Genomic DNA, 6,000 nt, shown 5'->3' with positions numbered 1-6,000 from the left:
GCTCTATTTTTAATTTCTTGAGGAATCTCCACACTGTTTTCCAAAGTGGCTGCACCAACTTGCATTCCCACCAACAGTGTAAGAGGATTCCCCTTTCTCCACATCCTCTCCAACACATGTTGTTTCCTGTCTTGCTAATTTTGGCCATTCTAACTGGTGTAAGGTGGTATCTCAATGTGGTTTTAATCTGAATCTCCCTGATGGCTAGTGATGAACATTTTTTCATGTGTCTGATAGCTATTTGTATGTCTTCATTGGAGAAGTGTCTGTTCCTATCTTCTGCCCATTTTTTGATATGATTGTCTGTTTTGTGTGTGTTGAGTTTCAGGAGTTCTTTATAGATCCTGGATATCAATCTTTTGTCTGAACTGTCATTTGCAAATATCTTCTCCCATTCTGTGGGTTGTCTCTTTGTTTTTTTTTTTTTTTTGACTGTTTCCTTTGCTGTGCAGAAGCACAACTAACACCAAGGAAGTAGAAACAATTGTCAGAAGTTATTATCAACAGTTATATGCCAATAAGCTAAGCAATCTAGATGAAATGAATGCATTCCTAGAAAAATATAAACTCCCAAAATTGAACCAGGAAGAAATTGACAACCTGAATAGACCAATATCTAGTAACGAGATTGAAGCAGTGATCAAAAACCTCCCAAAAAACAAGAGCCCAGGACCTGATGGATTCCCTGGGGAATTCTACCAAACTTTCAAAGAAGAAATAACACCTATTCTCCTGAAGTTGTTTCAAAAAATTGAAGCAGAAGGAAAACTTCCAGACTCTTTCTATGAAGCCAGCATTACCTTGATCCCCAAACCAGGCAAAGACCCTACCAGAAAGGAGAATTTCAGACCAATATCACTGATGAATATGGATGCTAAGATTCTAAACAAGATCCTAGCAAACAGGACCCAGCAGCACATTAAAAAGATTATCCACCATGACCAGGTGGGATTCATCCCTGAGCTACAAGGATGGTTCAACATTCGCAAATCAATCAATGTGATAGAACAAATTAGTAAAAGAAGAGAGAAGAACCACATGGTCCTCTCAATTGATGCAGAAAAAGCATTTGACAAAATCCAGCATCCGTTCCTGATTAAAATGCTTCAAAGTATAGGGATAGAGGGAACATACCTGACCTTCATAAAATCTATCTATGAAAGACCCACAGCAAATATCCTCAATGGAAAAAAGCTTGCAGCCTTCCCATTGAGATCAGGAACACGACAAGGATGCCCACTCTCACCACTCTTGTTCAACATAGTATTAGAAGTCCTAGCAACAGCAATCAGACAATAAAGAGAAATAAAAGGTATCCAAATTGGCAATGAAGAAGTCAAACTCTCTCTCTTCGCAGATGACATGATTCTTTATATGGAAAACCCAAAAGACTCCAACCCCAAACTACTAGAACTCATACAGCAATTCAGTAACGTGGCAGGATACAAAGTCAACGTACAGAAATCAGTGGCTTTCTTATACACTAACAATAAAAATACAGAAAGGGAAATTAGAGATTCGATTCCATTTACTATAGCACCAAGAACCATAAGATACCTGGGAATAAACCTAACCAAAGAGGTAAAGGATCTGTACTCGAGGAACTACAGAACACTCATGAAAGAAATTGAAGAAGACACAAAAAGATGGAAGACCATTCCATGCTCTTGGATCAGAAGAATAAACATTGTTAAAATGTCTATACTGCCTAGAGCAATCTATACTATTAACGCCATTCCGATCAAAATTCTACTGGTATTTTTCAAAGAGCTGGAGCAAATAATCCTAAAATTTGTATGGAATCAGAAGAGACCCCAAATCGCTAAGGAAATGTTGAAAAAGAAAAATAAAACGGGGGCACCACGTTACCTGATTTCAAGCTTTACTACAAAGCTGTGATCACCAAGACAGCATGGTACTGGCATAAAAACAGACACATAGACCAGTGGAACAGAGTAGAGAGCCCGGATATGGACCCTCAACTCTATGGTCAATTAATCTTCGACAAAACAGGAAAAAATATACAGTGGAAAAAAGACAGTCTCTTCAATAAATGGTGCTGGGAAAACTGGACAGCTATATGCAGAAGAATGAAACTCGACCATTCTCTTACACCGTACACAAAGATAAACTCAAAATGGATAAAAGATCTCAACGTGAGACAGGAATCCATCAGAATCCTAGAGGAGAACATAGGCAGTAATCTCTTCGATATCAGCCACAGCAACTTCTTTCAAGATATGTCTCCAAAGGCAGAGGAAACAAAAGCGAAGATGAACTTTTGGGACTTCATCAAGATCAGTTTGTTTACCTTGAGAGTTGTATAACCTCCAATGAGATATAGAGTCATCACAGATGGATTCAGAACCATTTACAAATTTGTGGTGAAAATGGTAGACCAAAGAATGTAGGCATTCTTATTGGTAATGTGGGAGTAAATAGTTGAACTCTGCTTTTAAGTTTTTAAGAATGAGTGAAGTCTTTAAAATAGGCCTTTGACATAGCAACTCCACTTCTAGAAATTTATCCTAGGAAAATATTTAAGAATGGTGGAGTGTTTTCCAATACCACCAAGCAACTGTCCAATTCTCAGCAGATACTGATTAGATACCCTATGAACTGAACTGTAAATTCAATTCTGACACTATCTGCCTGGAATTAGCATCAGACCTCACAGGTTATAGGCTCAGTCCCCCAAGACTGTCCCCATCCCCACTTTGGATGCCAATCAAGAGTCCAGGTTTTACCTGTGTTTCTGATCAACTGTCTATAAATTAGAGGTTTCCACAACCCACTCCTCTGACTCAATTAATTTGCCAAAGCAGCTCCCACAACTCAGGGAAAAACAGATTGCTTAATAGATTACCAGTTTATAATGCAAAAAGATATGATAAAGGATACGGAGGAACAGCGAGATGAAAAGATTACATAGGGGCAAGGTCCCAAAGGTTCTGGAGCACAGGAGTCTCTATTTCTATAGAACCGGGGTGCACTACCCTCCTGGCACATGGATGCCCTCACTAACCAAGATGTTCATCAAATATCATCGTTCAAAAGTTTTATAGGGTTTAGTCTGTAATCCTCTCCAAAGGACTCCCCGCCGTTACCCTTTCCAGGGGTTGATGGGCAGGGCTGAAAGTTCCAGCCTTCTGATTACTTGGCCTTTCTGGTGAAGGGCCCCATTATGAAGCTATGTAGGATCCCACCCCATGTCAATTAGCATAAACTGAAGTGTGCCCCATGGGGTTTCTTATGAATGGTAAAAGATATTCCAGTCATTCAGGAAATTGCAAGGGTTTTAGGAGCCCTACACCAGGAACCGGGGACAAAGACCAAATATATTCCTTAATATGCCACAGATATATTAAAAAACTTAGGTTAAATGTTTATATGATGTTTTTTAAAAATAACTTTTAAAAGCAAGAAAATATTTAAGTGCCTAATAGTGGGCCTGGGTTGGGTTGGGGGGTGGAATGAGTAAACTGTGGCCCATGTGTGCATTAGAATACTGTGCAGTCACTAAAAATGAGGGAGTATAGTGTATTTATCAAAGTGAAAGAGCAGATTATAAAAATAGTATGACAGTATGATCTTATGTTTGTTTGCAGCAGACCATATACAGACTGAAAAAATTCTTGAAGGAACTACTCCAAAAAATAAACAGTCGTACATTATTACCTCTGATAATGGAGTAAAATATGACTTCTCTTTTCCTCCCTTTATATTCCTTTTCTAAATTTCTGCCGTGAGTAAAAGTTTGTATTGCAAAGAAAAGTTTAAAGGACCTAAGTATGTATTCCTACATGTATTGATTTTTTGTGTTCAGTATTATTTACTGAATGCCCCTTATCCACCAGGCCTTGTGGATACCTGAATTTCTCTCTAAAATTCTTCACTGATGGTTTTCTTAGTAATATATAAGCAAAAGGAGCCTAGTACAGCAATTTAAAATCGACAAAAAGGTTGAAAAACTTATTGAAAGTCACATAATGAATTCAGAAGAGCCAGCCAGAACCAGTAACCTCAGAGTCTTACAGCCGAAGTCCAAAAAACAGATGCTATTCTACCAGGCCTGACTTCTGCTCATTGTTTATGGGGGGCTGAAAGGTACCTCAGTGTAGTGGTTTAAAGAAAATATTGGCCCCAATATTTTGCAGCTGCTCCCATAGAGAAGCAAAGTCTTTTTCTCCACCCTCTGACCGGAGCTGGTGTGTGACTGGATCCTGCCAGCTCCATCCCTAGCCTCCAAAGACCTTGCAGTTTCCACTCTTTTAGACCCTTGACCACCACGTGAGTCAGCATGGGCTGACCCGCCCAAGGATGCGTGAACTCGTGAAGAAAGGCTCCAGTCATCCCAACGTCCAGGCGTGGCCATCATAAACCAGTCGGCCCCAGCTGCCCTACCAACTGACCGCAGACACATGAGCAAGCCCAGCTGAGGTCAGCAAGGCCCCGGCCCAACCATCAAAACCACCCAGAAGAGTTCAATCCCAAATGCCAACCCACCGAACCCTGAACTAAATAAATGTTGGCTGTTTGGAGCCACAAAGCTTTGGGGTGGTTTGTCATGCAGCAAAAGCTAACTGATACATCTTGGCTCCTCTAGTCCCCCTCATTTTTCAAATGAGGAAGCCAGGGAGGTGAACCAAGTACCCCACTTAGGTTCACAGACCTGGAGAAGGACACCATTCTCTTGGCTGCCAGGCCTGTGTCTGAGCCACTGGATGCTTCAGAAAGGAAAAGGTTAACAGAGTTCACATCCACAGAATTAAAATCTTGGCAAAACAAGTGCCGTGAATGGGCTTCAGGTCACCATGTGCTCCATGTCTTTCTGCCAGCTCCGGAGACCGGTTCAGGAGAAAGGCAAAAAGACCATGGTGTGCTCTCCCCTGGTCTCATCCCAGTCAATGCCAAACACCCAGAGACCACCTGGGAACTGGGCCCTCAGACAACCTCAGAAGTGTCCACTCTCTCCTCTTCACTTCTTTTCCCTTCTCTCCCTCCCTCACTCCCCCTCCTCTCCCTTCCCCTTCTTTTTCTTCCTCAATATGTCTCTCTCAGAAAGTTAATGAACCATGTCCCCTGGGGCACCCCCATCTCTTTCCCTGGCTTCACCCACCTCCTCCGTGCCCTGAAGGGGACACAATGACAGAAAAACGAATCGAAATCACAACCTAAATCCATCCAGCCTCAGCCTCGCCCTACCAGGAATCATAAGACATTCCATGTCAAGGTGCCTGGCCAATTAATCCTTGCAGCCACCTTGCGTGTTAATTAGGCCTCGTTATTCACCAGTCACAGACCCGAAAAACGAAACCAGAGCGAGTGGCGGCTGGGCACAAGGCCTCAGAGGCAGGAGGCAAAGACTGGCGCTCCCGGCCCCGGGGCGGAGGCTGGGCACAGACCACTAAGCCACAGCGCTCCCCCCGGTGTGGGCCCTGAGGCGGGTGCCAAGGGGCGGCTCCAACTTTCCTTTTTCCATTAGCCACAGGTGTGTTTTACCACAGCCTAACTAGCAGCTACTATTTATTCTCTGGGATTTTCTAAAAATGTGCTTTTGCAGACCTTCAAGCCAAAGGCATTCCCAGCATCACTCTTTATTAAATCGAGCCACAGAAATGTATTGAAAATCATGAGCATTTTGAAACATACTGAGTCCTTTATGGCTGAAATAATCTAATAGACAAGCTGTTGTTAATTTACAACCTTAATTTTCAGACACACTTCTTGAGTCAAAAGTACTTCCTGCTCTGCAATTCCTGTAGGGATACAGGTGGCCCAGGACTAAGTACACATCTACTGTACATTCAAGTGTATTTCTTACTTAACTTAAACATTTCTGAAATCTCAAGTTTATGTCTAGACTATTTTAATCAGCTAAATGTCATAATAAGCCATATGTGCGTCTTGATCGGTCACATATACCAGCCCTACTCATAAAGTATCAAAAGGTGTTTTTAAAGAGAAGTCTGTGTTTGTTTTACCAAGAAAATGGTGCTT

Source organism: Lutra lutra, chromosome 4 (assembly GCF_902655055.1).
Source record: "Lutra lutra chromosome 4, mLutLut1.2, whole genome shotgun sequence".
Lineage (NCBI taxonomy): Eukaryota > Metazoa > Chordata > Mammalia > Carnivora > Mustelidae > Lutra > Lutra lutra.
The sequence above is the reverse complement of the archived record's forward strand: the minus strand, read 5'-3'. Positions refer to the sequence as shown.